The sequence below is a fragment of the Callospermophilus lateralis genome, chromosome 17 (genome assembly GCF_048772815.1).
Source record: "Callospermophilus lateralis isolate mCalLat2 chromosome 17, mCalLat2.hap1, whole genome shotgun sequence".
In the NCBI taxonomy this organism is placed as follows: domain Eukaryota; kingdom Metazoa; phylum Chordata; class Mammalia; order Rodentia; family Sciuridae; genus Callospermophilus; species Callospermophilus lateralis.
The window spans coordinates 57,753,235-57,777,945 of NC_135321.1; the positions used below are offsets into that span (position 1 = coordinate 57,753,235).

Consider the following 24,711-nt stretch of genomic DNA (forward strand, 5'->3'; position numbering starts at 1 on the left):
TCAGACCATGCTGACACAGTAGCAGCAAGTCCCAGGGTGATGGTTGTGAATAGTGAGCCCAGGTGAAAAGCCCAGAGACAGATGGGGTTGGCATCTGACCTAGACATGGGCAGCAGGGGACCCCAAGAAGCAGCCTAGACTTACTTAAAGTAGTCACTCATCTTTTGGCCCTACCTCCATGGAATCCCACATAGGATGCTCCGCTCCCCATCCGGGACAGTTTTACCATGAAATAAACAAAGACACAGCCCTCAGCTCATTGTATTTTGTTGATTTCATTGATAGCAGAATACCTATTGAAAAACAAAAATCAAAACAAAGCAAGCAATGGAGCAAAAGTCAAGACATGGGTGTCCCAGGAACTGTCAGGGGCTTTACCACATTCCATACAATTCCCAGGGGTCACCATTCTCTTGAGAGGAGGAGGGTGGCTTCCTGTTAGTGGACTCACTTTCTATCTCTCACTGCTGACCAGTATCCCTACTGTAGAGGCACCTCCTCCTCCACAGAAAATCTTCATTAAGCTTCTCCAGAAATCCTCACCATGATTGATCCTAGGCTATCAGCAAAAGAATCTCTGCAAAAGAGCTCAATATAGTTAAGCTTCCTATTTCCTGTTGCTTTATCTTACAATAACTAAAATTGGCCTGAAGGAGATCGACACTCCAGGAACAAAGCCCTGTTTACTAGTTTTTCACTTATGGTCTATCTAGTGGTGTAGATTCTCCAGTCTAAAATGATATGTAATAGTTTGTAAAGGTTTTCAAGCAGGAAGTGTGTTTACAAATGCAGAGTGTAATAAGGAAGATAGATTCTTTTTTCTTTCTTTCTTTCTTTCTTTCTTTTTCTTTCTTTCTTTTTTTTTTTTTCAGAGCCAGAGTGTTTTACTACAGAGCTGCATCCCCAAGACAGATTCTTTTAACAAAGTCTCTGGCTTAGGGCCAAAGCTTCACAGGGATATTTACATTTCAAAGATAAGAGAAGTTGTTACTGGAACAAAGATGGCAGGTCAGAGGGAGGCAGCATTCTGTGTCGCTCCATGATCCAGATCTCACCTAGTCGGGATACTGCATCTCGGAGAGTGTTAGAGGACCCCTATACAGCTGCTTCCCACAGAAATCACCAGTGCTGTGACCCCTCACAGAGCTCTGAGCCTCAGCATTCCAACAGGACTCCAGAGTCCTGGCTCCAGACACTTAAAGCCCAAAGTTCTAGCCAACTGGGGCTTGCAAGTGCATTAGCGGAATCATCTATCAGCACCTCTGCAGAACTCCAACTGCAGAAGAAATTATAGAGATGGAGTTCAGGATGTACATGGTTAAAATGTTCTGTGAACTCAAGGAAGATATAAGAGAGCAAATTCAGTCATTGAAAGATCACTTTGACAAGGAGATACATAAACAAATCCAGGAAGCAAAAGATCACCTCAACAGGGAAGTTGAGACTATTAAAAAAAAAAAAACACCAGAAATCCTTGAAATGAAAAATAAATAAATAAATGAACCAAATTAAAAGCTCAAATGAAAGCATCACCAACAAAGAAGACCACTTGGAAGATAGGACAATGAAGACAAAATATATTATCATGAAAAGGACATAGACCACACAGTGATAATGGTAAGAAAACACGAGTAGAATATTCAAGAAATATGAGATAGCATAAAAAGACCAAATTTAAGAGTTATTGGGATAGAGGAAGGCATAGAGGTCTAAACCTAAGAAATTAACAATCTATTCAATGAAATAATATCAGAAAACTTTCTAAACATGAAGAATGAATTGGAAATCCAAATTCAAGAAGCCTACAGGATGCCGAATGTACAAAATCACAACAGATCCACACCAAGGCACATTATAATAAAAATGCTCAATATACAGAATAAGGAGAGAATTTTAAAAGTCATAAGAGAAAAGAATCAGATTATATATAGGGGGAAAACAATTAGGATAACAGCAGATTTTTCAACACAGACACTGAAAGCTAGAAGATCCTGGAACAACATATATCAAGCTTTGAAAGAAAATGGATGCCAACCAAGAACCTTGTATACAGCAAAATTAAACTTTAGATTAGATGATGAAATAAAAACCTACTACAATAAACAAAAGTTAAAAATTTTTAGCTAGAGAATTGGCACTACAAAACAGCCTTAGAAAAATATTTTATGTAGAGGAAATGGAAAACAACACTGAAAATCAACAGAGGGAGGTAGTACCCGAAAGCAAAAACTAATCAAAGAAGAAAATCAAGTCAACTTAAATTACAAAAATAAACAAATATGGCTGTAGATATAAACCATGTCTCAATAAAAACTTGGGAATTAACTTAACAAAAGAGGAGAAAGATCTATACAATGAAAACTACAGAACCCTAAAGAAAGAAATCAAAGAAGACCTTAGAAGATGGAAGGATCTGCCTTGCTCTTGGATAGGCAGAATTAATATTATCAAAAGACCATACTACCAAAAGCACTATACAGATTTAAGGTAATTCTAATTAAAATCCCAATGGCATTTCTCACAGAAATAGAAAAAGCAATCATGAAATTCATCTGGAAAAATAAGAGACCCAGAATAGCTAAAGCAATCCTAAGCAGGAAAAGTGAAGCAGGTGGTATCGCTATACCAGACCTTAAACTATACTACAGAGTAATAGTAACAAAAACAGCATGGTACTGGCACCAAAACAGACTGGTAGACCAATGGTACAGAATAGAGGACACAGCGACTCACCCACAAAATTAGAATTATCTTATATTAGACAAAGGTGCCAAAACCATGCACTGGAGAAAAGATAGCATTTTCAACAAATGGTGATGGGAAAACTGGAAATCCATATACAACAAAATGAAATTAAACTTCATCTCTCACCATGCATAAAAATTAACTCAAAATGGATCAAGAACCTAGGAATTAAACCAAAGACTCTGTGTCTAAAAGAAGAAAAAGTGGGCCCAAATCTTCATCATGTGGGATTAGGCCCCAACTTCCTTATTAAGACTCCTATAGTGCAAGAATTAAAACCAAGAATCAATAAATGGGATGGAATCAAACTAAAAAGTTTCTTCTCAGCAAAAGAAACAATCAGTGAGATGAATAAAGAGCCTACATCTTGGGAGCAAACTTTTACCCTTCACACATCAGATAGAGTACTAATCTCTAGGATATATAAAGAACTCAAAAAGCTAAACACTGAAAAAAACAAATAACCCAATCAACAAATGGGCCAAGGACCTGAACAGACACTTCTCAGAAGAGGATATACATTCAATCAACAATATATGAAAAAATTCTCATCATCTCTAGCAATCAGAGAAATGCAAATAAAAATCACTCTAAGATATCATTTCACTCCAATAAGAATGACAGTTATTATGAAGACAAACAACAATAGGTGTTGGTGAGGATATAGGAAAAAGGTACACTCATATATTTCTGGTGGAACTGCAAATTGGTGCAGCCAATTTGGAAAGCAGTATGGATATTCCTTGTAAATCTGGAAATGGAACCATCATTTGACCCAGATCTCTTTGAACTATACCCAAAGGACTTAAAAACAGCATACTACAGGGACACAGCCACATCAATGTTTATAGCAGCAAAATTCACAATAGCTAAAATGTGGAGCCAAACTTGATGCCCTTCAGTGGATTAGTGGATAAAAAATATGGCATATATACACAATGAAAATTTTACTCAGCAATAAAAGAGAATAAAATCATCGCATTTGCAGGTAAATGGATGGCGCTGGAGAAGATAATGCTAAGTGAAGTCAGCCAATCCCAAAAAAACAAATGGCAAATGTTTTCTCTGATATAAGGAGGCTAACTCATAGTGGGGTAGGGAGGGAGAGCATGGGAGGGATAGATGAATTCTAGATAGGGAAGAGGGGTGGGAGGGAAAGGGAGGGGACAGGAGATTAGCAACAATGGTGGAATGTGATGGACATTACTATACAAAACACATGTATGAAGACTTGAATTGGGTTTCAACATACTTTATCTACAAACAGATACAAAAAATGTGGTATATATGTGTATTAAGAATTGTAATGCAAAAAAAACCCAACAAAGTGTATGCATAAAGGCAAAAAAAGTATAGCATTACCTTAAATTAGACAGAGGGAAGTGAAAGAAGGGGATGTGGGGATAAGAAAGATAGTAGAATGAAATAGACATTATTACTTTAGGTATATATGTGAATGTATGGCCAATATGATTCTACAATATGTATACTCAGAAAAATGAGAAATTATATCCCATCTATGTATGATGTATCAAAGTATATAAGTGCATTATACAGTCACGTATAACTAATTAAAACAAATTTTAAAAATTTTAAAATAACAATCATAAATATATATGCTCCAAACAATGGAGCAGCTATGTTCATCAAACAAACCCTTCTCAAGTTCAAGAGTCAAATTGACCATAACATAATAATCTTGGATGACTTTAACACACATCTCTCATCACTGGATAGATCTTCCAAACAATAGTTGAATAAAGAAACTATAGATCTCAATAATACAATTAATAACTTTGACATATATAAAATATTTCAATCTGTTATCAAGTGGATACACTTTCTTCTCAGCAGCACATGGATTCTTCTCTAAAATAGACCACATCCTATGCCACAAATCAACTCTTAGAAAATACAAAAAAGTAGAGATACTACCATGCAATTTATTAGATCATAATGGAATGAATTTGGAAATCAATGAAAAAATAAAAAATAAAAATTAATCCAACACCTGGAGACTAAACAATATGCTACTCAATGAACAATGGGTTACAGAAGACATCAAGGAGGGTATTAATAAATTCTTAGAGGTAAATGAGAACATAGACACAACATAGCGAAATCTCGGGACACTATGAAAGCAGTACTAAGAGGAAAATTTATTGCATGTAGTTCACTCCTTAAAAGAAGAAAAAGTCAACAAATGAATGACCTCACACTACATTTCAAAGCCCTAGAAAAATCATAACAAAAGGAAAAGCTGTAGAAGGCAAGAAATAATTAACATTAGAGCTGAAATTAATGAAATTGAAACAAAAGAAACAATTGAAAAAATTGACAAAACAAAAAATTGGTCTTTGAAAAAAATAAATAAAATTGACAGACCCTTAACTATGCTAGCAAAGAGGAGAGAAAACTCAAATTACCAGCATACATGATAAAAAAGGTAATTCCACAATAGACATTACAGGAATACAGAGGATGATTAGAAATTTTTTTGAAAACTTATACTCCAATAAAATAGAAGATATTGAAGGCATTGACAAATTTTTTAAGTCATACGATTTGCCCAGATTGACTCAGGATGATATACACAATTTAAATTGACCAATATCAACTGAAGAAATAGAAGATGCCTTCAGAAGACTACCATCCAAGAAAATCCCAAGACCAGGTAGATACACAGCCAAATTCTACAAGACCTTTAAAGAAGAACTAATGTCAATATTCTATAATTTATTTCAGGAAATAGAAAAGACACAGCACTTCCAGACTCATTCTATGAGGCCAATATTACCCTGATCCAGGCAAAGACACCTCAAAGAAAGAAAACTTCAGACCAAAATCTCTAATAAACATGGATGCAAAAATCTTCAATAAAATTCTGACAAATCGAATACAAAAACATATCAAAAAGATAGTGCACCGCGATCAAGTGGTATTCATCACAGGGATGCAAGGTTGGTTAAACATATGGAAATCAATAAATGTAATTCATCACATCAATAGACTCAAAGATAAGAATCATATGATCATCTCAATAGATGCAGAAGAAGCATTTGACAAAATACAACACCCTTTTATGTTCAAAATACTAGAAAAACTAGGAATAACAGGTACATATCTCAACATCGTAAAGACTATATTCGCTAAGCCCAGGTGAACATCATTCTAAACCGAGAAAAATTGAAGACATTCCCTCTAAAAACTGTAACAAGACATGGATGCCCTCTTTCACCACTTTTATTTAACATAGTTATTGAAACACTGGCCAGAGCAGTAGACAGATGAAAGAAATCAAAGGGATATGTATAGGAAAAGAAGAATTTAAATTAGCACTATTTGCTGTTGATATGATTCTATACCTAGAAGACCCAAAAAACTCCACCAGAAAACTTCTAGAACAAGTAATTCAGCAAAATAACAGGATATAAAATCAACACCCATAAATCAAAGGCATTTCTGTATATCAGTGACAAACCCTCTGAGATGGAAATGAGGAAAACTACCCCTTTACAATAACCTCAAAAGAAAAAAAATAATTGGGAATCAACTTAATGAAACAGGTGAAAGATCTGTACAATGAAATCTACAGAATCCTAAAGAAAGTAATCAACAAAGACCTTAGAAGATGGAAAGATCTACTTTGCTCTTGGATAGGCAGAATAATGTTATCAAAAAGACCATACTACCAAAAGCACTATACAGATTTGAGGCAATTCCAATCAAAATCCCAATGGCATTCCTCATAGAAATAGAAAAAGCAATCATGAAATTAATCTGGAAAAATAAGAGACCCAGAATAGCTAAAGCAATCTTTATCAGAAAAATTGAAGCAGGTGGTATCACTATACCAGACCTTAAACTATACTACAGAGTAGTAGTAACAAAAACAGCACAATATTGGCACCAAAACAGACTGGTAGACTAATGGTACAAAATAGAGGACACAGAGACTAAACCACAAAATTACAATTATCTTATATTAGACAAAGGTGTCAAAACATGCATTGGAGAAAAGACAGCCTCTTTAACAAATGGTGCTGGGAAAACTGGAAATCCATATGTGACAAAATAAAATTAAACCCCTATCTTTCACCATGCACAAAACTCAACTCAAAGTGGATCAAGTACCTGGCATTAAATCAGAGACTCTGCCTCTAATAGAAGAAAAAGTAGGTCCTAATCTTTATCATGTGGGATAGGCCCCAACTTCCTTATTAAGACTCCTATAGTGCAAGAATTAAAACCAAGAATCAATAAGTGGGATGGAATCAAACTAAAAAGTTTCTTCTCAGCAAAAGAAACAATCAGCGAGATGAATAAAGAGCTTACATCTTGGGAGTAAATTTTTACCTTTCACACATCAGATAGAGCACTAATCTCTAGGGTATATAAAGATCTAAAAAAAGCTAAATACCAAAATAACAAATAATTCAATCAACAAGTGGGCCAAGGACCTGAACAGACAATTATCAGAAGAGGATATACATTAATCAACAAATATATGAAAAAATGCTCATCATCTCTAGCAATTAGAGAAATGCAAATCAAAACTACTCTCTAAGATATCATCTCACTCCAGTCAGAATGGCAGCTATTATGAAGATAAACAACAGCAAGTGTTGGCGAGGATGTGGGGAAAAAAGTACTCTCATACATTGCTGGTGGGACTGCAAATTGGTGTAGCCAATATGGAAAGCAGTATAGAGATTCCTTGGAAATATGTGAATGGAACCACCATTAGACCCAGGTCTCCTCGATCTATACCCAAAGGACTTAAAAACAGTATACTATAGGGACACAGCCACATCAATGTTTATAGCAGCACAATTCACAATAGCTAAACTGTGGAGCCAACCTCGATACCCTTTAGTAGGTGAATGGATAAAAAAAATGTGTTATATATACACAGGGAATATTACTCAGTAACAAAAGAGAATAAAATCATGGTATTTGCAGGTTAATGGATGCAGTTGGAAAAGATAATGCTAAGCGAAGTTAGCCAATTTCAAATAAACAAAGGATGAATGTTTTCTCAGATATAAGGTGACTGACTCATAGTGGGGTAGGGAGGGGGAACGTGGGAGGAATAGAGGAACTCTAGATAGGGCAGAGGGCTGGAAAGGAAAGGGAGGGGGCAGGGGCTTAATAAGGATGGTGGAATGTGATGGACATCATTATCCAAAGTACATGTATGAAGATATGAATTGATGTGAACATACTTTATATACAACCAGAGATATGAAAAATTGTGCTCTATATGTGTAACAAGTATTGTAAAGCATTCCACTGTCATTTAAAAAAATCAATAAAAAATAAAATATAAATTAAAAAAGGGAAAGTGTTATTAATTGGGTTCCATGGAAACAGCTGGGGGTGGGGGTGAGGGCTTTCCCTTTGTCCAGTGCTAATTCTTGCAAAAAATATCTTTGAGGGATTAATTGGCCCAGAACAGTGAAAGAAAAACTTGCTGTCATGGGAACTTCTGTAGAATGTGAACCTCTGAGTCCCTCCCCCTATACACTAGATATAAAGTTCTAAAACTGCCTGAACTAGGGGTTCAGGGGGATTGATTGATTACAGCAAAAGTTTTTCCCTGTGAAGCTGGTTGCTTCCTGTTTTCCTTTTCTGTGATTTCACTTTTCTGTCTCTAGGACACTACTCTGTCCTTCTCAGCAGCCCTGTGTTTGGAGGGTGGGGCTTGCTGGCCTTCCAATTTCAAGAAAATGTTGTGTGGTACAGTGCGCCTTGCACACCCAGTGGCTGCAGACCACCTCCCCATAGCATCTGGCTGGGTCTTTACTTATCCTAGGCTCCCAGTGCTTTAAAGGAGCAGATGTCACTCTTAATTACATGAGTTAACAGAACATAGCTAATTCTAAAATTTTCAGATTTATGGACACCACAAAAATGTTCAATAAATATTAATTTATTTATATAGTCTTACTGCCCTTAAACTTATGATAAGTTCTTTTCTTTCTTTTTAGGCAGTGCTGGGCCTCAGACATGCTAGGCAAGTGCTGTACCACCAAACTACATCCCAGACTAAACTTTAATTTTAATTATGTGATTCAAAATCAAAATGATCAAAAAAGGACTGCAAATGACTGCAAATGCAGCTTTAACACATCCTCCCAAACACTACAAAAATTGCATTATTGACGCATCTTTCATTCCACAATTTCTGTGCCATTACTGGCCTTTTCCTTCATCCTTTACTCTCTAGCTTCTCTAGCCCATGTCAGGAGCTGGGAGGGAGAGTCATTCTTATTTCCACACTGTTTTCATGGAAAAAATTCTTCAGGATGTCCTATGTTTTTCTAGAAAACTACTGAGAACATACTTAGCTGATGCAATGAGCTGAACACTGTGAGTGCCATCATCAAAATCTATCTGGACAATGAGGATTTTATGTCAGTCTGGCTTCATTAAGCTGCTTCTGAAAGAAAAAGAGAATCACCCAAGTGAGTCCTCTGTCCTAAAACATGGGCAGCCACAGCTCAGGAGGCTAAGGTAGGAGGGTCACCAGTTCCAGGCTAGCCTCAGCAACATAGCCAGACCCTATCTCAGAATTAATAATAATAAAAATTAGGGCTGGGGATGTGGCTCAGTGGTAGAGCAGCCCTGGGTTCAGTCCCCAGCACAAGCAAAAAAACAAAACAAACAAAAACATGGATCATAACACTCCACAAAGTGAAGGGAAACACAGGCCATGCAGAACCCAGCATCCAGGTGGGGTCTCTCTCCACAAGGTGAGGATGCAATCCACTGGAGAAGAAAAGGGCCACACACTGCTTAGGAGACAGACGGACACAGCTGTCTTACAACTAGGGCTAGAGGGGCATACCAGGAGGCTGAACAATGAGCCTCCATAGTACTCAGAGTTCCTTACAAGTGGTTACCACACCCTGGCATGCAATACCACGTTCCCAGGGCAGGGGCCAAGGGTGATGGGGCAGGCAGGGCACCTCACCAGACTTCCTTGAGGAATGAGTACTCAGTGTCAAACTGCTGAAGTGACAGGATCACAGGCTTAGGGGCCAAGCCCTTCACCTCTGCCCCTAGAGCTTCGCAGTCACAGTTCGTCAGCAGTCTGGAGAAGGTGGTGACCTGCAACATGGGCACACAAGCCATCAAGCAGATTCAAGCAAGGGCACAGAAAACTGGTCAGAACTCGGGGCCAGTGGGCACTCAGACATAAAGAAGCCCAACCCAGAGCAGCTTTTACATACAAAGAGTGGCCGAGGCAAGCAGAACCTCAGGGTCAACAGATGTCAGAGAGAAGACTTGCCCTGACCCAAAGCTGCCTTGGTCTCCTTCTGAGATGCCAATATCTCTCTTTCTGCTTTTTTCCCTACCTGAGAGCCTTCTGATCCTTTAGGACTCAGCACAATGCCATTTCTTCTTGTATTCTGGCTTCCTGCTATTAGATGGAGTTAGCCACTGGCAACTCTCCCTCCCCTCAGTAGTTCTCAATTCTCTGCTATGGACCATACTCCACAGTGCAAACCCAGACGTTTTAGGCACATAGGACCTCAGCTCTTCAGAACACTTCTTTTTTTTTTTTTTTTTTTTTTTGGTCCCAGGGATTGAATGCAAGGGTGTTTAATCACTGAGTGACATCCTTAGTCCTTTTTTTATTTTGAGACAGGGTCTTGCTAAGGGCCTCTACAAGTTGCTGAGGCTGGCTTTGAACTTGAGATCCTCCTGCCTCAGTCTCCCAAGCCACTGGGATCATGGGGATGTATTATTGCACCTGGCTCCAGACCCTTTCTCTGACCCTGTCATTTCTGACAAGCTTCCAATTCCTACATCCAACTTACACAGTAGACATCCAAACCTATCCCAAACAGATGTCACCACTGGCTCCCAAACCTATTGCTCCTCCCTGGATTCTCATGGTGACTGCACAAAGCTGCAATGAGTTCAGGAAGGCTGTCCTCTTCCTCTGCCTCCCTTCCATGGAGTCGGTGATTAGCCCAGCCATGCTGTCTGCTAACCATTTGCAGTTTGTACCATGACAGCAACCTCCTGACTGGTGTATCCTCTCAATGTCAGTCTCTTGTGCCACTGTTTTCCCATCACCTGGGCAGTGGGGTGTGTCCACCACGTACACTTTCCTACATAGCTCCTCTCTGCACAAGCAAGACCAAGCTTAAGGCTGCAAGGCCCTCCCCATGTCTCTCCACCTATCCTATCCCCATGACCCAGCACTCATGAAGCCTGAACTTCATGCACTTTCAGCAGTCCCTTCCTGGTCTCCTGCACAGATGCAGATTCAGACTCAATATCTGTGCCCCAAGGAGCCCTCTGCCTTTGATGCTTGCCCAGGCAGCCCTCATGACCAGCCCAAGTTGCCTCTCTTAAGGAGAACTGGCTGTTGGATATGGAAAATTAAAAACACCAAAATAGTGCAGTCTGGGAGAAGGGAATAAAAAAGAAAGCCATACATTGATAGCATTGATCCTTCCCCTGGAAGAATCTTTGCTGGTGACAAGACCAGCCCTGGGGAGGAAATACCCATCCAAGCCTAGACTGGCAGTCTCTGGGAAGAAGCCAAAGTATTGACCCTTCCCCAAATAAGTCCTTTCTCAGTGATAGTACAATGAGACCGTGGAGGGAAAGAGATGAATACTGACCACGACACTAGACCCTCCATCTGGTCCTCTGACTGCTGACCCCAGACCCTCCATTAGACACACTCTACAATAATTAGGTTACCTCTCAGTATATCCTATATAAGTGCAAACTTCCCCTTTGGCTAATGGCTTATTTTCCTCCAGCAGAGTGGATCCATCAGAGGCATCACACCATTCCTACATGAAACTTCATTCCTGAATAAAGAGCTCAGCTGATGTGTGAAGTTTGCAACCAGCCAGGTTCTTTTCTACTAACACCACCTATGATCCATGCCCCCGCCTGGCTGCACAGCTTTCAATTATAACACTAAGGGCACCAGGTTGGGAGGCATCAGAGTCCATTACTCTTACACTCCAAGGATGACAAGTAGGCCAATCACTTACACCTGGGGTCTGCTGGCACTCTGGGGAAGTGAACGTTGTGCCCGGTGCTACTCTCAGAACAGAGCTCTGCTCACAAAAAAGCAATAGAAGCCTAACTGAACTCATCCTCCTTGATCTTAACATGAAGGGGACACATCCATTTCCCAGACTGAATGGTGCCTTAAACGGAGTGGAGACCTCCTGGGTCCTGGGTAAAAGAGGAAAGGGAAAGACTGTGGGGGCAGTCACCTCTGTAAAGATGGCATGGCGCTCTGAGTCTGCATTGCGAAGTTGGGCCTGGAGGAAATCTGCAAAGGAGTGGTGCTGCTGCTTGTTCCAGTATTCCTGAGACAGTGTCTGTGCAGCAAATGAGCCCAACGTGGAGGTGCTCAGCTGCACCACAGCATCTGGTGTGGCATAGTCCAGCAGGATCAGCTTGGCCTCCTCAGATACTCTGTGATATAGCTCCGGTGTCAGGTCCCTGGGGCCCTGCCTCTCCATAGCCTGCAGCACCACAGGCGTCAGAGTAGTAGCCGATGAAGACGTCAGCAGGGCTGTACTTGTGTCCAGCCAGGAACTGATGGGCCTTCACGTCAGCAAACTGCTCTGCCCACTGCATGAGCTCCTGCACGATGTTCTTCTGCCACCCCTGCAGCACTGAGCTGAAGTCCAGGTAGTGCTTCTCCAGCCGGTTAATCAGGGGCACGGGGAACTGCTCATACACCACATTTTTCTCCTTGATGACAATCAGGTGGAAGTCAGGGTGGACCCGACACTTGACGTGATGGGGCAAGTGATGGATGCCGAGCCCGAGGTCCACGTACTTCTGGCCCCCGAGGTAGACGTAGTACTGGTTGAGCGCATCGTACAGGCTCTCATAGAAGTGCTGCAGGTTCAGCAGCACCACCATCTTTCCGGTCTCCATGCAGATCTTTACCCGGTTGATGTTTTTGCAGATCTGGGTGTACTCCTGGTCCCAGGGAAAACTGGAACCAAAGATGATCTCGGGCTGCTGGTCCTCATTGAAGAATAACTGCTGCAGGATCTGCAGGGCCATGTAGTTTTTGGTCAGTATGAGCAAGTAGAGGGATTCAGCTCCTTCTAGCTCCCCCACTGCTGCCATCTTCATATCCCTGAAAATGTTCTGCTTGATGAGCTCCAGGGTCCTGAGCTCTCCTACGTACCTGACCTCAGGTAAACTGGCCATGAAGATGTCCAAAGCAGGGATGTCATCTTTGCCACTGAAGTTCTGAAGGACTGCCTGTTCAATATCCTGTGAAGAAGGCTTCTTGTTAGATGCTCTGGCGGTGGCGAAGACCATCTTGATGAGGCTATAGTAGTCACAAATCCCGAAGAATTCCTTGTTCTGCCTGCTGCACACTGTTTCATAGGCCTTGGCAAAAGGAGCAAAGTACCCTCGGACCCTGTCCTGCACCAGGCTGTCTGAAGAGCAGATCCCTCTGGCACTCTCTATGAGCTCCTTCTCGCTGGGGCTGCCGCGGGACACAAAGATGCCCCAGTTCATCTTGGCAGGGTCGAGGGCCCAGTTGGAAATACCTATGAAGCCGACTTTTTGGTGGGGGGCAGGATCATCTTCAATGCACCCATCTTCCAGAAGTGGGTGCAGAGCCTTCAGGGGCATTTTGGGGGAATCTTCTGCCAAGCCAACCTCATCCAACACCACCACCGACATGTACTGCTGCAGGTCTTTCCCCTGCTGGAAGCGAGCACACTGCTTGAAAGTGTTTATGATGCCCTGTGGGGTGCAGTGGGGGCTACACTGGAAAGACACCAGGTAGACCTGCTTTAGGCTGCGGAAGAGAGTGGAGTGCATGGCCTGGCCCTGCATGGCATCTGCCACTCTTGTCTTGGCGAGAGATTTGGAGGTTCTAGGCTTTCCCACCAGGAGGAGGCTATCTTCAGCTCAATGCAGATGATCATCATGAAGACGTTCTCCTTCAGAGCCAAGTTCCTGGCTATGGATTTCCTCAGAGGCACCCCACTCAGAAAAGATCCTGTGCGTGTGTGATCTCGTCCAGGATGACCCCGCTGTTGTCATATGGTTCTGGAAAATACCTGCAAATGGCTCTGCTGTAGGACTCCTTCTCCTTTAGGGAGGCGTGGTAACAGACCCCCACAGCCATCACCAGAAACCAGAGGACGGGGTCTCTCCTGAAGTTATTTTTGCTGACACTGGTCTTGCAGAGAAAGGTGTTCAGCTTCACCAAGAGCATCTCGCTGTGGCCATGAAACCATGTGAGCACCTTCACACAGCGCTCCACATCCCGGAGGATGATGAAACTGCACTCACTTTCAGTGTTCCTCATGAACCTTTGAGAGGCAGAGTGCACTTCCGTGATCAAAGGAGTATCCTCCTTGTTGATCCTGACGTGGTCCACCAGTCTCTGCACAATCTGCTGGATGTAGAGCTTTTCAGCAATGTCATTCAGTTGCCCAAAGTCCCACACCAGAGGAATCAGGCTCAGGGGCAGGGCGTGGACACGGTACACCAGCTGCCTGAGGGGAATGAGCCCAGCCTGTCTGCTATCTCCTCTGCACTGACCCTGTACCCCAAACCAGCTGACTCCAAACAGCAGATGGTCTCCTGGGAGTGCTTCCCGTAAGGGTTGCAGGCAGCTATGATGTGCAAGCCTGAACCCTCCTCCAGTGGCTGCCATCCACGGTCTGGTCACAAAAGACTTCCTTAATACAGCTTATGGCTTCTGTTGTGTTGGCTTCATCAAAGAACAAGATGGTGTTCAACAGGTGTTGGTTTTTATTATATAAGGCAGTTTTCTCAGCTTCCAAGACTTTGGAGTGGATCATGGTTGCAGTTGTTCCTCCATGAACCTTGACCAACTTCATGGTCTCAGCCTGGGCACCACAATGCCGCAGATCACTAAGGAATTTAATGAGCCTGGTTTTCCCACAGCCTGTTTCTCCCAGGATGATAACTGGGATCCCACAGCGGAACCGCATCTCAATGGTCAGAATCTTGAGCATGTTGTCTGTTGTAAGCTCATATGTTTCATCAGGGTCCAGGGCCCAAGAAATTCCTAGTGGTTGGCAGAGTCTCAAGATTTTCTCGTGTCTTGGCAGGTTATCAAAGTCAACATTGAAGGGCACGCCTTGAAGCAAAAGCCCTCTGTACAGTTCTTCTGTCATGACATCTTTCTTGATTATCTTCCCATTGAGATGGTTGATGACATCAATGCTGCCATTCTCATTGGGCTGGAGATGGAAGCCTATGAATGTCATGGTCTCGTGGTCACCGTTGAAGAACACATATGGGTGAGGCTCTGACTCCCACCTCCTCCGGAGAGTGAAGGGGGCGAGCTCTTCTTCATCTTCACCATCTGTGGTGACCGTGTGCTTCCCAGGGCTCTGGTCAGAGGTATGAAGTGTTGGTGTGGCAAAGTCTCTTGCCATGAAGATCATGAAGGTGACCACAAAGTTCTTGAAGCCCCGTAGCTCGTCTTCAGTACATCCCAAATTGCAGAATGGAGAGGCCTCACAGTCCTTGAGCTGACAGTTGAGGAACCAAGCAAAATTCCAGAGTTCTAACCAGGAGGGGTTGATGACCCCGCAGTATATGAGTAGGTGCTGGATGCATTCCCGTGGGGTACCTTCAACAGAGCCTTCTTGATAGTGAAATGTGTCTAGGTTTTCTTTTTGATGGAATTGTTTTAAATATTGGAAAGGTCTTTGGAAAGTGGCACTTTGGAACTCTCTCTCATCCATTCCAGGCTCTATGACGCTCTTCTCAGGGCTCAGCTCCATGGCTATCACTTCACTGGGAGGTCTGCAGGTGACTTTGGGGAAGATATCAAGAAAACTGAACTGAGGGACATGTGGATTCTGCAAAGGAGAGACATAAGTAGAAGTTAGAACTTGATTTCCTGGCAGACATCTTCCATGCAGTCTACCCTGGATGGACCTTTATGAAAAAAAAATCACTTGAATGCATGTGGCTTTCTGCAGTCTATTGTTCACAGAGGCTGGCATCTGCACTTTAGGGTACTACAAAAGCTCAACTATGTCAGCTGTATTATGAACCAGGAAGCCATTTCCAATCCTGCGGCTCCATCTCTCCACTAAGCACACAAGGTGTGTGACAATAGAACTCCAACCAGCTAATGGGTTTCTATGTGCAAAGTGTCCCTGCCAAGTTCACTGGCAGTGAACATAAGAGACAGTGTCTGTCAACAGAGGAATGTCCCACACTCAGCATGGCTGGGACTTAACCCAGACACACAGCACCAATCTGACAGATCCAGACAAATCCAAGATGCTGCCAATCAACACAAGAGCATTCTCATTCCAGACATCATTGAATTCTAAGTCCAAGCATGTATTTCCCCTGACACTGTACATGCTGCTCCTCTAAGGCAAAAGTGGGAAACAACTAAGATGTGTCACCCCAAGCCACAGGCCACAGAATCAAAAGTGTACCATGACCACCTGCAAATGCCCTTGTGCATACCTGCTTTGAAGACCTCCTTGACTGCACTAAATTTCTTTCTGTAATTTCAATGATATATAAATGGCACGGGTTCTGAAGCCACATTTTCCCACTTGTATCCATTAGGTATTGTAAAATGAGGAGTTTGAAAAGAAAGACCCAAGTTCCAGTCTGTACCTAAAGACAGAGAAGCACGGGTTTAAAAATACACAATTGCCAACCATCTCTCCCAACCCCCAGGACCCTCCTGTCTTGTTCCTTGAGAGAAGGGTACTGACCAAAGGTAGGTGTAGAAAGAAGGGACTCTTCACACAGGGAGAAGCAGGTGGGGCCCTTGGAATTACACCTTCTGATGTGGCCATTTGGTTGCCATATGGGAACTTACTGAAGCAGTCACATCAAAGTGGAATATCATGGGCTTTTTCCCATACTGAGAATCCCAGAAAGACAGGAGGGAGCCCAGGACGCAGCCCTCATCCACCCGAGTGTCAGTCAACCGAACAATCTTTAAAGGGACCTTTTCACTGTTTAACTTCTTTTTCAGTTTTTCATGCAATCTCTTCACATAAAGAGATTTCCCTGTGATGTTAAAATAAGGAAATGAGATCCCAAGCCCATGGACCACAGAGGAAGAGAATCCAGAGAGATTAAAAATTATGTCTCAGGCAAGAGCAGTGGCACATGCGTGTAATCCCACCTACTTGGGAGACTGTGGCAAGAGGATTACAACTTCAAGACCAGCGTCAGCAATTTAGTGAGGCCCTAAACAACTTAGTGAGACCATGTCTCAAAATAAAAAATAAAAAAGGCTGGGAATGTGGCTCAGTGGTAGGGCACCCCTGGGGCAAATCCAGCTTAAAAATAATAAAAACAGTTACTTCTCTGTGTAAAATTCAAAAGTGATGCAAGGGAATATCAGATTAGAGCACAACTCCACCATGAAGCCAGAGTCCCCAGCTGTCACCCACTCAGCATCTTGGCATTCTCCATGAGGACAGCAGTGGAAGTGAAATAATGTAAAAGAAGAGGCATGTCCTGGGTGGGTAGGGGAGGGCAGGTTTTGTCCTGACAGGGCACAGTGATGCTCATGGGATGAAATCAACAGAATGGAAGTCACTACTTCTTTCCAAGGACACATGTCAGTGACTGAAGGGAGGGTGCGAAGCACTTTTCTCCTGGAGCCAGAGCAGCTGTGCCTCCTTTGCTCACACTAATGGGACCCAGAAAAGGTCAAGGGTTTACACAAGAAAAAAGTGACCTGCAGAGAAGTCCATGCCAGGAGGAGCTGGGCTCCCAGGAACTGCAACCTGGGTGGAAAGGGGGCCCCTTCTAGAGGAAGCACTGACTGCAGGGAGTCAGACCCTCCTGAGACTCACTTTCCCACCTGCAGAGGGTGTCATCTGAGGTGCCTACTGCTGCAGAGGCAGGGGTCATTGGGAAGCCCTGAGAGACTGCCTGCCCACCCCAGCGCTCTCATTACCAACTCTGGCTCTCTCTGAGGCCACGAACCCCACACACATTCTGTCTCTGAACACAGTTGCCGCTGACAGGGTCTGTGCTGGGACCTGGTAGTGATGTGCCAGGTAGTCCTGGATGGCATGGAGGGGTGCCTGGGGGATGAGGTGGACTTTGTACTGGTTGAAGGCTGAGGGCAGGTAGCAGCATTCCCGTGCTGCATCACAGACCAGCACCAGCTAGTAGTCTTCCCGGGGACACTGTGTGCACAGGCTACGGAAGAAGGCCTCTGCCTGGCAGGCCACCTCGTAGCTCAGCTGATCCGCAAACAGCAGGCTGTAGACCTTGTGCCCCTGGGAAACCGGGGCCAGGCATCAGTGCAAGAACAGGGCAACCTCCTCAAATGTGGTCTCTAGGGTGCAGAGTAGCACCTCATCGAAAGTGGGCAGGGGCTGGCCTGGGGCCTGCATGTAGATGGCCAAGGTAGCCAACAGCATCTCAGAATGGCCACACAAGACCAGGTTGGGCTGGCCAGCCTGCAGGCCCATGGGGAGAGACCGCTCCACAGGAGGCCTGCCCATCCTGGCCAGGCGAGCCAGACAATGGCCCAGGGCCTCCAGGTCCAGGCAGCCAGGCAGAAAGACACTCATGCTCTCCAGGAACTGTTCCATGGTGGCCCTCAGCTTGGTCACCAGGCTGATCTCAGCGGATTGCAATGGAGGTAATTTTTCCATCACTGTCCTCACGTGGTGTCTGGGGGCCTCAATGAACCCCTCGGTGGCCCTTAAGACGTCAGCTGGGGTGCAGTTGACTTTGATGAAGGACAGCATCATGAGGGCAGCTTCGCTGGGACTCTGCTTCCTGAGCTCCGTGCTCAGGAGGACCAGCTGCTCGGCCGTGTAGAAGTTGAGGTAGAAGTGCTCCCTGTGCTTTCTGCTCACCAGCTCCTTCCAGTCATTCAGGAAGTGCTCCATCTGCCTGCAGAGGGCTTCCAGGAGCTGGGTGATGTCCCTACTCTCTGTCAACTGGCTTACCAACTCCAAGTGGAAGTCCATGCAGATGGAGATGCCATTCCTGGGGCAGCAGTAGACCTTGGCAGTCCAGGTCCGGAACAGCATGTTTCCCGCAGAGTACAGGTTCAGGAAGGCTTGCATGAGCCGCTGCACGTGGCAGAATAACTGCGGGAAACAGGGGCATGAGGCAGACGTCACAGTGAGCTAGTGAAGAAGGACGTGCCAATCTAGACACACACGGGTTCTAAGTCAAGGGGCTTGGGTTCACACCTCCCACAGGGTCACTGGGAAACATGAAAAGCCTAGGGAGAGGGAAGCCACCTTCAGGAAGAGATCAGGTGGAAGATAAGAATGTTGACTGTGGGCTGGACTGTGCTCAGTGGTAGAGCACTTGCCTAGTATGTGCCAGGACCTGGCTCTATGGCTACACTGGAGGAAAAAATGTCAATTGTGAAGTACAAATAAACTGTAAGGAAAGAACCTATAACAGGATATATATATATATATATATATATATATATATATATATATATATATATATATATACAGAGAGAGAGTGAGAGAGAGATTTTTTTACAAAAACCAACAACCTGTGTCAACAATTATTTCAGGGTTTTTGGTTTTTTTTTTCTTTTTTTGGTACTAGGGATTGAACACAGGGTGTTCTACCATTAAGCTGTGTCCACAGCCCTTTTTATTTTAAGACAGAATCTCACTAGGTTGCTGAGGCTGGCCTCTAACTTGCAATCTTCCTGACTCCCTCCTGAGTCACTGGTGTTACAGGCATGTGCCACCACACCTGGCTTGATTACTTTAGTTTTGAAGAAGAGTGCCCATTAGAATCTTGAGGGTTTTGACTTTACCAATTTACAGAGTAAACAAAGACATTTGTGCTTCTTCTTAAGATATATCTACTTGGTCACCTCCTGCTAATTGCAGCTGATAAACCACCAATGGTGACAGAACCTTCTGATGTTCTTAAGGAGGAGCTGATGCCTCCAGGGCCTGTCTCACCTCAGATGTGGCTCCAGGCAAGGTGCACCCTGCAGACCCACAAGCTCCACTCTCTGGAGCCACTCTGTCCACCAGAGGCCAACCCCTGCCCCTTCCCCTTTGCAAGCATCAGGGTAGTGAGCATGCCCAGCCTGAGGCAACAGGGCACCTGCTCACCTCAGAAAACCTCTCCACTTCCATATTCTTATGGTCTTTCTTGCCAGACATCAGCATCAGCTTGTTTAAAAGATCCTTCAGCTCTTCCAAAGTGTAGGAGCGATCTGGCTTCAGGTCACTGTGACCCCCAGGGAGCATCAGGCTCAGGATGGCATCTGGGGAGATCTGGGAGGCACAACATGTTTAGAGGCCATTTTCTGGTGGCTGAAACCCTGACTCTGCAGCAGGCCAGCGCATGCCACCAACACTGCACCTGGAATCTGGGAGAGCTCACCTTCTGGTCACCTGTGGATGCCCTGATCTCATAGATGCCTCTGCTGTTGATTGCTGTGGCCAGGGACAGGGACAAGAGCTCAATGGATCCATGGCTTTCCTTCACTGTCTTCAGCCACTCCAAGTTCCTGGCAGAATCTCGCTGTTGGGATAAAAGCAGAGAACATGGGCCAGGGTTCGAATGACTGTCTTCCTAGATGTCCTCCTCCTGCCTCTGCCCTTGCTGGGCAAACTCCAGCCACTCTCCTCCAGGGTTCTGGGTGTAGCTGCTCATCCAGTGCCTGAGACTGTCTCAGGTGCCTCTGACTGGTCCCTCAGGACCCTGCCTAGTCCCCAAGGACCCTGGCCACTCAGTGTGGCTGCGCTGGTGCCTGGTTCCTAGCTGACACTTGGAGTGCATGTGGCCTGCACTTATGGATGATTGGTGGATGGCCACAGGCCACACTCCCAAGTGAAATGCCACCATCCTGTTAGGTTCCCAGAACAAAGACCCTCTGAAGAGAGATGGTTGACTGAACAGGAGCCCTAAAATCTTAATGTCCTGCCATGGTCCCTGAGCATGACCCGAAGAACTTGAAAAATTGCAACAGAACGTCAGCTTCTAGCAGAAAAATGAAACAGCAAATTGCTCTCTCTGTCCATCTCCCCACCCTCCAATCACACACAGAATTGTCCCAAGGCTGATGCAGGCTTCTGGACATCTCTTCTCGTTGGGCAAGTTATGAGTGTACGTTTACTCAGATGCTGGTACAGGCAGTTTACTTAAGTGTTTTTTTTTTTCTGATAAAAAAATAAATATTAATTGTGAAAAATACTCAAAAGTAACCAAACAAAAGGACAATTACTACCATTCAGAGAAAACTACTGCACACCCTCTTGCACACTTCCTACCATGCTCTTTCCACACTTGTCCTGTAGGGTGGAGACTGCTCTTAACATGCAGTTCTGTAGCTCCGTTCCAACCCAAGACAAAAAAAGCATTTCCATATGTGAAGAAAAGCTGGTTTTAAACATCAGTTTAAATGGATGCCTACATGCCTCCATGCCCACATGCCCTCAAAGCACAGCTGCTCCCCAGGGCTGCAAGACCTCCATGCCTTGGAACCAGGAACAAGGCTCACCAATTTACGGGGCAGATGGGGATCATTTTGCAGAGCCTTCCAGAGTTCTCTCAACTGTTCCATGAACTCACTGAAGCCTGCCTTCTTGTCCAGCTTATACAGCAGGGATGCATAGCCCTGCACAGCATCATGGAAGCAGGCCACCCGGTCCACGTCAATGCCACTCTCTCCAGCTGAGATGGAGGCCAGGTCCACAAATACCTGGAGCTCGGTGATGCCTGGGGCAGAGAACAGGTCAGCACAGGACCACTCCAGGATTCTGCACAAGTCTCACCTGGAGCACAATCCTTTGTGAGGCCATCAATAGACACTAAGTAAACACCTAGGATGTGTGATACTTCCTGCCTTCAGTTAGGACACCAGGGCACCTTTTCTTTTGCAGCATATGATGACACCACTGACCAACATCTAACCTTTACCAAACAATGTCTCAGGCACTGTTCTAGGCTTGTGTGTAACTTATTTCCTTTAATCCACAAACATCATCACTTAAACAATTCAGATTCAGTTGGTTAATAATATGTGGACAATTATTTTAAAAACTGAGATAATTCCCCCAGGGTTAATTACTAATCAAAGAATGTACATCAAAGCAGACTCAGGAGTACAAGGTGGAAGCAGCACAGCTCTGGATGAGAGCTGGAGCCAGCACAGCCTTAGTGGCAGCAGGAGGTGGTCTTCTAGGCCTCTGCCCCTGCTCCTCCTCCTTGAACTTTCTTTCTCACCTCTCCTCCCCTGCCTCTATCTAGTCCACACAACCATGCAGGCTGCCTAGCGCTAGGCTGGAAGAGAATGCACATTTTCTACAAGCTTAGAGCAGCAATGCCCCTCTGCCTGCAAGAGCTTACCTAGGCCTCTGGCAGAATGAGTTAGAAGGAGCAAAGGAAATCCAGATGCTTACAAACACAGATGGAGAGAGCAGCAAAGCAAACAGTTTTAACCAGAACCCTGAAAAGCCATCCTGATGCAGACTCCACTGGGGGGCTGGAAGCAGACACTGTCCCCCACTTAAAGCACACACAGGAATGAGTCAGAGTGCCCTCAAGCTCAGGAACCCCACTTGGCAAACAACTGAAGTCAAGTCCCCCCCATACCTCCCAGGGCCTTTTGCAGCCAGCTGACCAACTCCTTCTGCAGGGCCAACTCCTCCAGACACTGGCAGCAGGGCTCGCTGATGTCCTGCAGCAGCTTCTTAGCCCAGATATGCTGCAGGCTGATCTGGTCCAGTGTCTCAAGGAGGGTGACCTCGAAGTCATCAATCTGCAAGATGAAGCTCTGCTGTGGGCTACACCAGAGACTACACATGCCTGCCCCGCCCCCACATGCCTGGACCAGCAGCTGCTAAGGCAATAGCATGACACACTCTTGCACCAAGGATAGCATGACCTCCACAGCCCTCCTTGCTGGGCAGCAGTAGCTACTGTCACCGGTACCCAAGGTCCTATGGGGAAGCTTACTTGGACTTTGAAACCTGCTCCTCACAATAGTCCTGCCAGGTCCATGTCGTTGGCTTCTCTGTTTTGGGGAGTTACTCACAGATATACTGAAGGGTTCAAGTTTAGGTATGGACACTTCCATACTCTGTGCTAAATTCTAAGCATTATCACACCTGTCTCTACTGAAAAATGGGCTACACACGTCTTAGAAACCTGAGGCTAAGAAATAGGAAGAAGAGACTTAGGCCTGAGTTACAACAGGAACAAGGTACCATTTGGCATTTCCACCAGAACTAGGGAGAGGTACCTGGACAGCTGACAAAATATTTCCTTTTGTGCTTTTACAACCTAAAGAGATGAGATTCCTTTAGAAAAGGGATGGTTTTTCTATCCCTAATTTTGGGTTTTCGTATCAACTCAAGAAAATTTACTAGCTAAGGAACAGTCACATTGTCTCAAGCAAAGGTAAAAACCCAGGGCTTGGAATATTCCAGACATAGTGCAACCTAGATGAGAGTCCTTGAAGGGTGCTGCCACACTGACCTTCCCAGAAGCCCTGGGGCTTCCAAGGAGTCTGAGGTAGGCCCCTACCTCCCAGGAGTCCCCAGAAAATAAACTTACAAAGTTTATTAAAGTGTAAATAACACTGAAGTCACCGGTCAATCCAAAATTGTTTTTGACTTGCAAGATGACCTTGGCCGAGCTGATTGCCTGGTGCAGGCTATGGTACTCCTTGATCTGTTCAACACGCTCTGAGATCCAGCCCCTCTGGGCCTGGGGGTCTACTTTACACATGATCTGGAGGTCTAAAGTCAGGTCATTGTATTTAGCTAAAAAGTCCTTGAAGATGACATTGATTTCTCCAATGGTGACCTCTCCTGACTTCAGATCCTGATACAATTTCATGAACTTTTGGTAACAAGGCGAGTACAAGTACTCATAGGCCTCTACAAGGGTTCGCCTTTCAGATTCTCCTTGGGGATGGCTTAATGACTCTGCAGCTTCTTCCCAGAAGATCTGGAAGATGTGGCTGTCCATCAGCAAGTCTATCCTTGCAGCCATTTCCTGGACCTCACAGTCCAGGTTGTAGTGCGTCATCTGCTTGCAGGCTGAGGATGCCAGCTGGCTCACCCTCATGGCTTCATTCAGTCTTTTGTGGTTCAGATCTTCTGAGTGTCTTGCTTCAATCTCTCCAAAGTCCACTTGGGAAACCATAGGAAATATTGATGTTAAACTGCTAGTCATCTTATTTTACTTTCCTAGAATTTCTAATCATTTCTTTAAGAAAACCATTTCTTTAAGCAAATACCATTGCTGGGATTTTTGTTTCAGTACAAATTCATCCCTTCTCCCCTCCATCTTGCCTTGGGCTTGCTCATCAGTTTTAATAATTAAAAATAGACTGTAAGCTCTTGTATGGAGGGGACAGTTGGAAACACACATTTATCCCACCCCACAAATCCCACTCCTGTGGCAGATTAGAAATTACTTTTGAAAGATCAGAATCAGCAGGAACGAGGAGAGTAGAAAAGGAGACTGATAGCAACACAAGCTGGGAAGTGGAAAGACAGCCACACCAGTGGCAAAAGACACTTGGGGCCTGAGAATACAGAACCTGAGGCCACAGCAGACATAAGCTCAGCCAGGCCTAGCACCCTAGACTGGGAGAGGCAGAGAGGGAACTGGAATTGGTTCCAAGTCTGTTTAAGAAGCAGTTGGTGAGAGTCCACCTCCACCATGGAGGCAGATGGGGGCTTCTCTCTACCTGGCAAGGGGCAGGAAGGACCACCTACAGGGCTCTCAGGCCTGGAGGCTACTTCTAAACACACACCTGTCTTGGGCAGCTCCAGAGGACAGGGAGTATTCAATCTAAGGACCAAGAGGACGACATAGCCACCAAGGCAGGAAAGCAGGAGTAAAGCAGAGACTCCTCCTCCTCTCCCTCTTGGCTCCAGAAACCTGGTGGCAGGCAGGGGCTGCAAATATGACCAGCCCTCAAGAGAAGCCCTCAAGGACCAGGTCAATTTAGGG

General features: G+C 44.6%; 1 pseudogene; it reads right to left on the reverse strand.

Moving 5' to 3' along the window:
• LOC143382659 (E3 ubiquitin-protein ligase RNF213-like) overlaps positions 1-24,711 on the reverse strand; it is a 95,798-nt pseudogene that overhangs the window by 44,684 nt on the left and 26,403 nt on the right.